General features: G+C 44.0%; 1 long non-coding RNA gene across 1 annotated transcript; it reads right to left on the bottom strand.

Moving 5' to 3' along the window:
- Nucleotides 1-1,529: 1,529 nt before the first annotated feature.
- Nucleotides 1,530-12,688, bottom strand: LOC129850111 (uncharacterized). Its single transcript, XR_008758720.1, has 3 exons — nucleotides 10,878-12,688; nucleotides 9,303-9,369; nucleotides 1,530-2,417 (listed from the first exon to the last, which is right to left on the bottom strand). It is a non-coding gene; the product is annotated as an uncharacterized LOC129850111 (long non-coding RNA).
- Nucleotides 12,689-14,314: the final 1,626 nt, after the last annotated feature.

Raw genomic sequence — 14,314 nt, 5'->3', positions numbered from 1 at the left:
CTTCTCTAAATCCCTTCTTCTAAAGGATTCTCATCTCCCATGGCTGTTAAGAATGACCACACCCTCTGTTGTATAGGAAGACAACTTTGTGGAAACAACACCAGGTTGTTTGGCACATCATTCTAGACAAAGACATGTGATCCTGTGTTGCTCAGTTGGTAAGAGTGTGGCGCTAGCAACACCAGGTTGTTTGGCACATCATTCTAGACAAAGACATGTGATCCTGTGTTGCTCAGTTGGTAAGAGTGTGGCGCCAGCAACACCAGGGTTGTGGGTTTGATTCCTGGTGGGATCACATACGTATACTAACATGTACGCAGTCTGTAGCTACGTTTGTATAAAAGCTTCTGCTAAATGACCTCTCCCTTTTCATGTAGTGGGAAGAGAAAAGCTTTTAGATAAATAATATACGCAGGATGTAAATTACTTGCAGATGTCATTGATAACATACCCATGGCACTGAAAGCATTGGAAGTCTTGTTCAAACAAATGAGGCAAACCTACCCTTCAACATCAACACACAACAAAACAACGGTTACAGTAGGGTACAGTTAAATAACTGTAATACATAGAAGATGTCACACTCTTAGAAACAAAGGTGCTATCTAGAACCTAAATCAGTTCTTCGGCTGTCCCCACAGAAGAACCATTTGAAAAACCCTTTTGGTTCCAGGAAGAACACTTCTGGGTTCCATGTTAAACACTTTCCACTAACAGTTCTTCATGGAAGTTCTACCTGGAACCAAAAAGGGTTATCCTATGGGGACAGCCGAAGAACTCTTTTGGAACCCTTTTTTCTAAGAGTGTAGTTCTAAAGAAGTGAGTACTGGGCTGGTAGTGTCTGTCAGAAAATGGGTGAAGCATGAGCCTGCTATTATCACACCATATGCGGATCTCTCTCTCCTCTCTCACACTCTTTCCCCCCCTCATCCCTCCCCCTTCATCCTCTCACTCTCTTGCTTCCCAACTCTATGCACTTCTCTAACTGTCATCTCTATTCCACTCAATTCCTTTATTCACTTTCACGGCTCAGCCCATGGTTCTGCCCTGGCCATGACACAAGTTCACACATTGTAGAAATGATGATAGAATTGTTAAAGTTTCTTCCCATGTCCCATTCTAAACACCCTTTCACGAGGCTTGGAGAAAATATTTCTCATTAAAATAAGGAATTTTAAAAAGACTCGCAATAAAAAAAGACATTTATTTCAGTGGGTGGTGAGATTTCGGTAGCCATTGGCATTATGAACCAAATTGCCTTCCCATGCAAGATAGCATGTACAGTAAGAGAGCCCTTTGAAGAAGAGTCATTTAATGAAGATATAGCAAGTGATGGGACAAACATAGAGGCATGGGACACTACAGGCTCTGTCGCAGCCGGCCGCAACCGGGAGGTCCGTGGGGCGACGCACAATTGGCATAGCGTCGTCCGGGTTAGGGAGGGTTTGGCCGGTAGGGATATCCTTGTCTCAGTATGTAAAATTTAATAAAATGTATGCACTCTACTGTAAGTCGCTCTGGATAAGAGTGTCTGCTAAATGACTAAAATGTAAATGTAAAAATTAATACTATTATTTCAAATAGTATTTGAACGCAGGTCTGGTAGGCAGCAGGTCCAGTTCATGGGCATGAGGTGTAAGGGAAACAATGAATACAAATCAATGTACCAATGATTGCCACAAGTGTTGATGCTTTGGTGTAAAACTTTACCATATCTTTTCAGAAAATTGCATAGGCTTCCCTAAAAACATTTGACGTTAGAAAAAACATCAAACTTGAAATTGAATAGCACAAGTTATGTGGTGAGTAGACAGAACACCTGATTTTTCCATCTCGTAGAATCACTAATCACAGGTCTGAGGCAACACCACAGAGTGACAGATAACACGCCCTGTGAGCCACATCCGTTCAGTGGCCATCAGCACACTGTTAGAGGCTCCCCTGAGAGCTCTGGGGATGAGGAGAACAAGAGATAGGCAGGCTGGGAGACGGACGGACAGAAAGACAGACAGACGGATGGTCCTTGAGGCAGCCTATAGGGAGACAGAGTCACACAGACAGCCGGGACTAACAGCCCCCCAAGGGCTAAAGCTACACTGTCAATCACACACACAGGGGTACAATCTCTCCCCCTCTCCCTATTGCTGACAGGTGCAGCAGCAGCAGATAAAGAAAATTACATCCCTCCCACGCGCAATATAATGATATATCATTACACTGTTATGGCTTTGTTACAAAATGACACTTGAGAGACAGACATATTTTCTCCATTATCAAACAGCTTATTACAGGCTATTTTCAGGGCTTATTAGAACAAAAGAAGAGGGGGGAAGAGAAAAGAAGAAGATAAATGGAGAGTCCTACCTTGATGTTGTCAAAAGATGTTCTGTTGGTCACGTCATACAGCAGCAGGAGAGCTAAGAGAGAGAGAGAGAGAGCGAAAGAGAGAGAGACGGGAGCAAGAAAGATAGAGAGAGAGGAGAGAGAGAGAGAAGAAGTGGGAGAGAGCAAAAGTAAATGTTAGTGAAGTAGCAGGCCTGGCAGAACCCATTGACAACAAAGAGTTAATTTGAAACAAATTCTTGGCTAATGCTCCAATTTGTCCTATAGGCTTAGCCTCTTGGACCTGTGGCTTCCCAATTAGTTCCCGGTTGACCGAGTTCCTTTACATAAGGAAGGCACATAACACAGAGTACATTCTCCTTCTTGCTCTCTGCGGGCCTGATTAAGACAAGCCTGCCCTACACAGCCAGTCAGCCTGCCCAGGCTCAGAGAGGACAAGGCCTATAAATGTGTAAACATTCCTTTTCAGATATATCCTTTATGACAAGCAATTCTTACACAATACATATTTCAAAAGACCTAACAAACATATCATATGCTCCTGTTTATATGATAGATGATCCACAGACAGTGTGATAGATCGCTCCCCATTAAACTGATCCAGACAGTGTGATAAATAGTTACACATTAAACTGATCCAAACAGTGTGAAATATAGTTAACCATTAAACTGATCCAGACAGTGTGATATTAAACTGATTCAGACAACACCTGGAGGTAGGTGGAGAGATGAGAAGAGAGATATGGTAGAGTTGAGAAGAGACAGATAGTGATGTAGAGTTGAGATGGAGGTAGAGTTGAGAAGAGAAAGTTAGTGAGAGATGGTGAGGTAGAGTTGAGAAGAGAGAGATAGTGAGCGAGAGAGATGGAGGTAGAGTTGAGAAGAGAGAGATAGTGAGAGAGAGAGATGGAGGTAGAGTTGAGAAGAGAGAGATAGTGAGCGAGAGAGATGGAGGTAGAGTTGAGAAGAGAGAGATAGTGAGCGAGAGAGATGGAGGTAGAGTTGAGAAGAGAGAGATAGTGAGCGAGAGAGATGGAGGTAGAGTTGAGAAGAGAGCGATAGTGAGCGAGAGAGATGGAGGTAGAGTTGAGAAGAGAGAGATAGTGAGCGAGAGAGATGGAGGTAGAGTTGAGAAGAGAGAGAGAGATGGAGGTAGAGTTGAGAAGAGATAGATAGTGAGAGAGAGAGATGGAGGTAGAGTTGAGAAGAGAGATATAGTGAGAGAGAGATGGAGGTAGAGATGAGAAGAGAGCGATTGTGAGAGATGGAGGTAGAGTTGAGAAGAGAGAGAAAGTGAGAGATGGAGGTAGAGTTGAGAAGAGACATTGAGGTAGAGATGAGAAGAGAGATGGAGGTAGAGATGAGAAGAGAGATGGAGGTAGAGATGAGAAGCGAGATGAGAAGAGAGATAGTGAGAGATGGAGGTAGAGTTGAGAAGAGAGAGATAGTGAGAGATGGAGGTAGAGTTGAGATGAGGAGAGATAGTGAGAGATGGAGGTAGAGTTGAGAAGAGAGAGATAGTGAGAGATGGAGGTAGAGTTGAGAAGAGAGAGATACTGAGAGATGGAGGTAGAGATGAGAAGAGAGAGATACGGAGAGATGGAGGTAGAGATGAGAAGAGAGAGATACTGAGAGATGGAGGTAGAGTTGAGAAGAGAGAGATACTGAGAGATGGAGGTAGAGATGAGAAGAGAGAGATACGGAGAGATGGAGGTAGAGATGAGAAGAGAGAGATACTGAGAGATGGAGGTAGAGATGAGAAGAGAGAGATACTGAGAGATGGAGGTAGAGATGAGAAGAGAGAGATACTGAGAGATGGAGGTAGAGATGAGAAGAGAGAGATACTGAGAGATGGAGGTAGAGATGAGAAGAGAGAGATACTGAGAGATGGAGGTAGAGATGAGAATCTGAAGGATCAGGTTACAGTGGGTCCGCTCTACAGCGCCCTCTCTCTCCCGCAGAGGAGAAGATGGCCGTGTTAACGCACTTCTGTGTGATTATTTAGTTAGTTAGTAAATAAATAATTAAGCTAATTGGTATATCACTGATTCATCATTTATGCTAGAGTTCGTGCAGATATCCAAGAGTTTGCGACATTCGGAATGAGACTGATAGAAGAAAAACAAATAATTAATGTTTGATTGGTGACAATGTAAGAGATGTTTATATATTTAAGAGTTAATTCGGAAAACGGTAACTCGTTAAATAAACTTTTTCCGTGGTGCCCCAAGATTGTGAATGAGTTAATTGTTGCGGGATTAATTTAATTATCATAATAATGAAACTTAGTTAATAGATGTTATAAAACAATCGACATCACATTAATGATAGTCAAGACAAGACAACAGAGGTACTGAGAGATGGAGGTAGGCGCGCGCACACACACTCTCTCGTCACAGAATACATCCATAACCGTCCCTAAAATAATACACTCCTCCCACTCTTCATCCCACCCCTCCCTCTCTAAGTTGTAAATCACCAAACTCCACCACACCCTACACTGATCCCCATGCGGAACACACCAGCCTAGCCTACCCAGTCTACCCACAGCTCTCCTTCCTACAGGAACCGCTGCAGCTGTACATAGTCCATCTGTAAACTACCCACCCAATTTACCTACCTCACCCCCATACTGCTTTTATTTATTTACTTTCTGCTCTTTTGCACACCAGTATCTCTTCTTGCACATGATCATCTGATGATTTATCACTCCAGTGTTAATCTGCTAAATTGTAATTATTCGATTTATTGCCTACCTCATGCCTTTTGCACACATTGTATATAGATTCTCTTTTTCCTACCATGTTATTGACTTGTTTATTGTTTACTCCATGTGTAACTCTGTGTTGTTGTCTGTTCACACTGCTATGCTTTATCTTGGCCAGGTCGCAGTTGCAAATGAGAACTTGTTCTCAACTAGCCTACCTGGTTAAATAAAGGTGAAATAAAAAATAAAAAAAACATCCACAGACAACAGCACATTTCATTTATCATGCTCCTCTGTGGCTGAGTGTGCTGCCACTCCGAGAGAGAGGACGGAGGAGTCGAGGAGAGGACGGTCTTTTCCCAAAATCTCTCTCTCCCTCCGTCTCCGATTTAAGGGGATTTATTGACACGGGAAACATATGTTTCCATTGCCAAAGCAAGTGAAATAGATCATATACAAAAGTGAAATTATCACACAAAAAATGAACAGCAAACATTAGACAAAAGTTCCAAAAGAATAACGACATTTCAAATGTATTATTATTTCTATATACAGTGTTGTAACGATGTGCAAATAGTTCAACTACAAAAGTGAAAATAAATAAATATGAGTTTTACAACTCAACTCATACACTATTTACAATGGTGTTTGTTCTTCACTGGTTGCCCTTTTCTTGTGACAACAGCTCACAAATCTTGCTGCTGTGATATTTCACCCAAAAGATATGAGAGAATATTAAATGACTCTCTCTCTCTCTCTGAGCAATGACTGTAGATTTCTGTAGGATGGTAAACAATTAGGGAAAGATGAAAGATTAGAGTAATGAGAAAACAGAGGAGGGGAGTGTGTGTTCTCTCTCTAGCTTTATCTCAGATCTGTTTGTGCTGTCTTGCTATTTCCCGAGGTCATTGTTTTGGAGCTGGCAAGACAACACAAACAGATCTGGGACCAGGCTATTCACCATCTAAAAACCAGGATGATTAATTTAGCCACTTCCACATAAATCCCTGTCTAAGTAGAGCGAGTGTAGGCTAGGCTATAGTAGTGTCTCTCCACTGGGCTATTTGTTTCTGGTTGATGTCCTGTCTCTCTTATCTGTCTGATTGCCAGACAGGGTTCTCCTCAAAGGGAGAGAACAGAGAGAGAGGAGGAGAAAGATAATAATATATATATATATATATAGAGAGAGAGAGAGATTTATTATTTTTGGAAAACGTTTTATGCACTGCGCACAATAATCTCAGCGCTGAAAAAGTGAAGTGGTACAGTAGAACTCTTTGCTGTTGCTGAGAATTTCAGTGAGATCTGCTGAGCTGTGGGAGGCAGTGACTGGCTGCCAGGGGTTTGACTGTCTTTGCTTTACTAAAGCTGTAGAAATCACTGAAGCAGTCCCTCAACTAATGTCTGCGCCTCGTTGACTTCAAAAGGAACTGGATGCGACGCAAATGGCAACATCTTCCCTATGTAGTACACTACTTTTGACCATAGCCCTATGGGAGCTGGTCAAATGTAGTGCACTACATAGTGAATAGGGTGCTATTTGGGCTGCAGACACTGACTTCCTATCTCGCAGGGTAGCTGAGGAGTTGTTTGGGTTACAGAAACGTCCCAGGGAACCATATCAAAAGCAAAAGCTTTGGGTTTATAACCACATTCAGTTGATGTGGATGAAGTGTTTATGTGACAGGGTGTAGAGGCTACAACACACACCCCACATAACTGATCAAATGGCTGAGTGGAGAGCTGGAGCATACATTTTAGTCACTTACTGTAGCAGAAGCTCTTATCCAGAGCAACTTACAGTATTGAGTGCATAAGTTTTTGTATTGGTCCCCCGTGGGTATCAAACCCACAACCCTGGCGTTACAAGTGCCATGCTCTACCAACTGAACTACACGGGAGCCACACACACACACACACCCACACACCCGCATGATAATGATGATAGTGGTGATAATGATGAAAGAAGAAGACAAATATGATGATGAATATTATGATGATGCTGATGATGATGACCATGAATAATGATAAGGACATGAAGATGAAGGAGACATTGCTGTTGATGATGACAATGATGATGTCCATATCTAAACGTAACCTTTTCCATGATGAATATAATACCTTTTGTTCTAATAAAGCCTCTAGAGAGGACAGGTCAGCATGCTCTCTGTCTGTTTCCCTGCTGAACAGGCTGGTCCAGCCCGGTACTGCTTTAGTGGAGATTGATGTCAATCTGGCTAGCCGGAGGAGAGGACTTTCTCTTTTTAAAACCATTCCAATACCACCTGGAGTGGACACCAGTGGCACCAGTGGTCGGTAGCTAGCTAGCTACAACAAAATAGAATGTCACTGGTAAATTCTCTCTGGCTAGCTACTCCGATTTCAGACCACGGGTAAGATAGTCTAGCTATCTACATTTTCAGATATTACACGTTTCTAATTTTGACATAGTCTTTTCATTCCAAGTTAAAGTGTACTGTTAGCTAGCTCAATTATTTTTTCTTTATTTAACTAGGCAAGTCAGTTAAGAACAAATTCATATTTTCAATGATGGCCTAGGAACAGTGGGTTAACTGCCTTGTTCAGGGTCAGAACGACAGCCTTTTACCTTGTTAGCTCGGGGATTCGATCTTGCAACCTTTCAGTTACTAGTCCAACACTCTAACCACTAGGCTACTTGCCGCCCCAATGTTACATGTATGATCTTATTATTCGTATCTCAGAGCCATTTGCTTTGCTTGTTATAGCCTAATGTTAGCTAGCTAACATTGAACCTAGTAGTAACGTCCTGAGTTGTGATTATGGTTCATTGTTTAGCTAGCTAGCTACATGTCTTAACAATAGACTCCACTATGCAAGTGTCCATTTTAATAGATTGTCACTGCAACAACTGTTAGCCAGTTAGCTTGGGTGCTGTTGTTAGGACAGAATGCTCCGATCAACCCTTAAAGAGATGGGTGGAGCTAAAGCTTAAGAGGGTGTGAACGATGCTGAATGGGTGTAGACAAAGAGCTCTCCAGTAGGTACCAAAACATTCAAAAGTGATGTTACAAGTTTATTAACATTCAAAGCAGAACTACTTTCCAATTGTTCCTTATATGCAGTGAATAATATACAATTTTGTAGCTCTGTGTCGCGGCATTTATCCGATGTAAAAAACAGTTCAAATGTTGCTAAATAAGACGGAATCAAGGCGAACACATGCCTTTAAGGAGACTGGAAATGTTAGAAACATGCACCATGTGAACATGCCATCTATCCACCCACCCATCTATCCACCCATCTATCCACCCATCTATCCACCCATCCACCCATCCATCCACCCATCTATCCACCCATCTATCCATCCACCCACCCATCTATCCACCCATCTATCCATCCACCCACCCATCTATCCACCCATCTATCCATCCACCCACCCATCTATCCACCCATCTATCCACCCATCCATCCATCCATCCATCCATCCATCCATCCACTCACCCATCCATCCACCCATCCATCCACCCACCCACCTATCCACCCATCTATCCACCCATCTATCCATCCACCCATCCACACACCCATCCACACACCCATCCACCCATCTATCCATCCACCCACCCATCTATCCACCCATCTATCCATCCACCCACCCATCTATCCACCCATCTATCCATCCATCCATCCATCCATCCATCCACTCACCCATCCATCCATCCACCCATCCATCCACTCACCCATCTATCCACCCATCTATCCATCCACCCACCCATCTATCCACCCATCTATCCATCCACCCACCCATCTATCCACCCATCTATCCACCCATCTATCCATCCATCCATCCATCCATCCATCCATCCATCCATCCATCCACCCATCCATCCATCCACCCATCCATCCACCCACCCACCTATCCACCCAGAATAAAAATGGGGAAAAAAGTGGGTTAATTTAAAGACAATCACGCATTCAAGACAAATGGTAATAATCAAATTGCATGCTCACAGACATGTACACAAATAAGTGAACCATACATTTTATTCAGCTAATTTACATATCATCCTAATCTGCATTTAAATGTTATGAAACTCAGCCTACTAAGCAGCACTTTAAGTAACGTATAATGCAGCTTGTTTCTTAATGAGGGAGAGAATCCCTCTTGTTTCTGTCACCACAGCAGCTGGAGCCGTACTGAGACAGAATCACACAAGTGTGTGTTTGTCTGGGTGTGTGAGAGAGAAAAAGAGGAAGTGTGTGTGTGTCTCACCATTGGCGTCACGGTAGTAGGCGTGTGTGACGCTGCGGAAACGCTCCTGTCCAGCTGTGTCCCAGATCTGGAGAAAGAAGAAAGAAGGAGGAGGAGAACTATTAAAGGTAAATGTAGAATTTCCCATTGGGGTGAATTCTAAGTTCTCAAGTCAAATTGTCCCTGACTCTTGCAGTGATGTCAATGGGAAGTTAGGATTCACCTCTATAGGAATGAATCATTTCACTACCACTGTTTCATTGCTTTACTTAAAGCTCCTTTGAGGTAAGACATAGATTTAAAGTCTCACAAACAAAAATTCAAATGGCATTCACTGTAGCTCTCACATAACATAAAGTAGGGGGTAGGGGCTAGGGGGTAGAGGACCAATTTAGAATTGATGTCAGGAAAGTTTTGAACTAGTATTCAAACTGGGGGGAAAGCTCGATAACGAATATGGCATCTTATGTGACTTCCCAGCATGCTGTGCAGGTAGGTGAAGCGGGCATAAGGCATCAGGTCATACTCATGAATATAAACTAGTGGTTGCCACCGCCCTGTCACCCCATTCGTCCATCCTCTGTGGAATTTCTGCTAATTATGCATCTCAATCTCCTCCAGCATTTGCTACCGTTGCCCATTACATCACCACTGGCACTGCCCCCCCCGAGGCTACCATCACAACACGTTTCCACTCCAGGGGTTTGCTTGCTAGGTGGTTGCATCCCTCGACCCTCATGTTGGTTTATAAATGAAAAACATTTTAAAAGGCATTTTTTTGTGCAGTGGAATTTCAATCCACGCTGGCTGGCTCTGTGTATTTGAGTTTTCTTTCCTTCTCTCCCTCTTCCTTTCTGTCTCCATCCCACCCACATCATACAGGTACTGAAAGCTTTAATACGGTTTCTACTCCCCCCCCCATACTCATGAATATAAACTAGTGCTATAAACATTAATATAAACTAAATCTTTGACTATGTACAACCTCAGTGAACATAGCCTTGCTATTGAGAAAGGCCGCCGAAGGCAGACCTGGCTCTCAAGAGAAGACAGGCTATGTGCACACTGCCCACAAAAAAAATAAAAAATCCAATGTACTGGCTTTGGCAATGTAAACATATGCTTCCCATGCCAATAAAGCTTATTAAATTGAATTGAGAGAGAGGAGGATGAGAGAGAGAGAGACAGAGGGAAAGAGAAAAAGGGAGAGAGAGGGAAAGGGAGAGAGCCTGGGTAGTGAGTGACTGGGGTCAGGAGAACATTGGGCTTAGTGTAGAAGATTCATGGAGATATAACTACTGAATCCTAATAGTTTTTATAAATTATTTAGACAAAAAAAATGAGGTTATTGATTATCCATTTAATCTGTGGTGATAACCCTGATACATCACTGTAGGAGAGATGGGAATTCACACACACACACACACACACACACACACACACACACACACACACACACACACACACACACACACACACACACACACACACACACACACACACACACACACACACACACACACACACACACACACACACACACACACACACACACACACACACACACACACACAGAATCCATTATAAGGCTCTTACCTGAAGTTTCACCTTCAGTCTGTCAATGTTCAGCACTTTATTCTGGAAAAGAAAGCAGGAACACATGGTCATTAATGAGACACAGTGCATTCAGAAAGGATTCAGACCCCTTGAATTTTTACACATTTTGGTATGTTACATTCATGTTCTAAAATATATTAAATTGTTCTTTCCCCTCATCAATCTACACACCATACTGTACCCTATAATGACAAAGCAAAAACTGGATTTTTGACATTTTTGCTAATTAATTATTCAGACCCTTTACTCAGTACTTTGTTGAAGCACTGTGGGCAGCGATTACAGTTTAGAGTCTTCTTGGGTATGACGATACAAGCTTGTCACACCTGTATTTGGGCAGTTTCTCCCATTCTCAAGCTCTGTCAGGTTGGATGGAGAGCATCAGTCCCTGCCACTGAAAAACATCCCTACAGCATGATGCTGCAACCACCATGCTTCACCGTAGGGATGGTGCCAGGTTTCCTCCAGATGTAACGCTTGGCATTCAGACCAAAGAGTTCAATCTTGGTTTCATCAGACCAGAGAATCTTGTTTCTCATGGTCTGAGAGTCCTTTAACTCCAAGCGGGCTGTCGTGCCTTTTACTGAGGAGTGGCTTCCATCTAGCCACTCTACCATAAAGGCCTGATTGGTGGAGCGCTGCAGAGATGGTTGTCTTTCCAGAAGGTTCTCCCATCTCCACAGAAGAACTTGGAGCTCTGTCAGACCATCGGGTTCTTGGTCACCTCCCTGACCAAGGCCCTTCTCCCCCGATTGCTCAGTTTAGCAGGGCGGCCAGCTCTAGGAAGAGTCTTCTTCCATTTAAGATTGATGGAGGCACTGAGTTCCTGGGGACCTTCAATTCAGCATACATTTTTTGGAACCCTTCCCCAGTGCCTCACACAATCCTGTCTCAGAGCTCTACGGACAATTCCTTCGACCGCATTGCTTGGTATTTGCTCTGAAATGCACTGTGGGACCTTATATAGACCTTATATAGACAGGTGTGTGCCTTTCCAAATCATGTCCAATCAATTGAATTTACCACAGATGGACTCGAATCAAGTTGTAGAAATATCTCAAGCATGATCAATGGAAACAGGATGCACCTGAGCTCAATTTCGAGTCTCATAGCAAAGGGTTTGAATACTTATGTATTTTAATACATTTGCTAAAATTTCTAAAAACCTATTTTCACTGTCATTTTGGAGTATTGTGTGTAGATTGATGAGGAAAATGTTTTATTTAATACATTTTAAAATAAGGCTGTAACGTAACAAAATGTGGAATAAGTCAAGTGGTCTGAATACTTTCCAAATGCACTGTACTTAAATAGCTTAGGTAACCAAATCAAATGTAGATGACATTCTCTCTCTCCATGTGTTCGTGCAGCTAGTGTGTGAGAAACTTCTCCCCATACTTTACTAATCAGGAAGAGAGATGGAGAGATCCTTCCCTTTGCACCTCTCCTTCCTGATGGCATAATAGCCTCCACCTGTCCACCTCTCCTTTCTCTCTTCCTCTTCCCTCCATCAATAATGCAGTGTTCCAGGTCCCTTTGTTAATAATGTTGGTCTGTTCCTCCAGAGGATCTCCTTGTCACCCCACTCTCCCCTTGTTCTCCTCCTTCTCCTCTTACCTAACCTTGTTCTCCTCCTTCTCCTCTCACCTAACCTTGTTCTCCTCCTTCTCCTCTCACCTAACCTTGTTCTCCTCCTCCTCCTCTCACCTAACCCTGTTCTCCTCCTTCTCCTCCTCCTCTCACCTAACCCTGTTCTCCTCCTTCTCCTCCTCCTCTCACCTAACCCTGTTCTCCTCCTTCTCCTTCTCCTCTCACCTAACCTTGTTCTCCTCCTTCTCCTCTCACCTAACCTTGTTCTCCTCCTCCTCCTCTCACCTAACCCTGTTCTCCTCCTTCTCCTCTCACCTAACCTTGTTCTCCTCCTTCTCCTCTCACCTAACCTTGTTCTCCTCCTTCTCCTCTCACCTAACCTTGTTCTCCTCCTTCTCCTCTCACCAAACCTTGTTCTCCTCCTTCTCGAATCACCTAACCTTGTTCTCCTCCTTCTCCTCTCCCCTAACCTTGCCTCACACCTTGCCTCACACAGGAAGCGGCGCAGGTCCTAATCCAGGCACTTGTCATCTCCCGTCTGGATTACTGCAACTCGCTGTTGGCTGGGCTCCCTGCCTGTGCCATTAAACCCCTACAACTCATCCAGAACGCCGCAGCCCGTCTGGTGTTCAACCTTCCCAAGTTCTCTCACGTCACCCCGCTCCTCCGCTCTCTCCACTGGCTTCCAGTTGAAGCTCGCATCCGCTACAAGACCATGGTGCTTGCCTACGGAGCTGTGAGGGGAACGGCACCTCAGTACCTTCAGGCTCTGATCAGGCCCTACACCCAAACAAGGGCACTGCGTTCATCCACCTCTGGCCTGCTCGCCTCCCTACCACTGAGGAAGTACAGTTCCCGCTCAGCCCAGTCAAAACTGTTCGCTGCTCTGGCACCCCAATGGTGGAACAAACTCCCTCACGACGCCAGGACAGCGGAGTCAATCACCACCTTCCGGAGACACCTGAAACCCCACCTCTTCAAGGAATACCTAGGATAGGATAAAGCAATCCTTCTGCCCCCCCCCCCCCTTAAAAGATTTAGATGCACTATTGTAAAGTGGCTGTTCCACTGGATGTCATAAGGTGAATGCACCAATTTGTAAGTCGCTCTGGATAAGAGCGTCTGCTAAATGACTTAAATGTAATGTAAATGTAAATGTAAATGTTCTCCTCCTTCTCCTTCTTCTCTCACCTAACCCTGTTCTCCTCCTTCTCCTCTCACCTAACCCTGTTCTCCTCCTTCTCCTCTCACCTAACCCTGTTCTCCTCCTTCTCCTCTCACCTAACCTTGTTCTCCTCCTTCTCGAATCACCTAACCTTGTTCTCCTCCTTCTCCTCTCATCTAACCTTGTTCTCCTCCTTCTCCTTCTCCTCTCACCTAACCCTGTTCTCCTCCTTCTCCTCTCACCTAACCCTGTTCTCCTCCTTCTCCTCTCACCTAACCCTGTTCTCCTCCTTCTCTTGTCACCTAACCTTGTTCTCCTCCTTCTCCTCTCACCTAACCTTGTTCTCCTCCTTCTCCTCTCACCTAACCTTGTTCTCCTCCTTCTCCTCTCACCTAACCTTGTTCTCCTCCTTCTCCTCTCACCTAACCTTGTTCTCCTCCTTCTCCTCTCACCTAACCTTGTTCTCCTCCTTCTCCTCTCACCTAACCTTGTTCTCCTCCTTCTCCTCTCACCTAACCTTGTTCTCCTCCTTCTCCTCTCACCTAACCTTGTTCTCCTCCTTCTCCTCTCACCTAACCCTGTTCTCCTCCTTCTCCTCTCACCTAACCTTGTTCTCCTCCTTCTCCTCTCACCTAACCCTGTTCTCCTCCTTCTCCTTTTA

Source organism: Salvelinus fontinalis, unplaced genomic scaffold (genome assembly GCF_029448725.1).
Source record: "Salvelinus fontinalis isolate EN_2023a unplaced genomic scaffold, ASM2944872v1 scaffold_1834, whole genome shotgun sequence".
NCBI lineage: Eukaryota > Metazoa > Chordata > Actinopteri > Salmoniformes > Salmonidae > Salvelinus > Salvelinus fontinalis.
The sequence above is the reverse complement of the archived record's forward strand: the minus strand, read 5'-3'. Positions and strand labels throughout refer to the sequence as shown.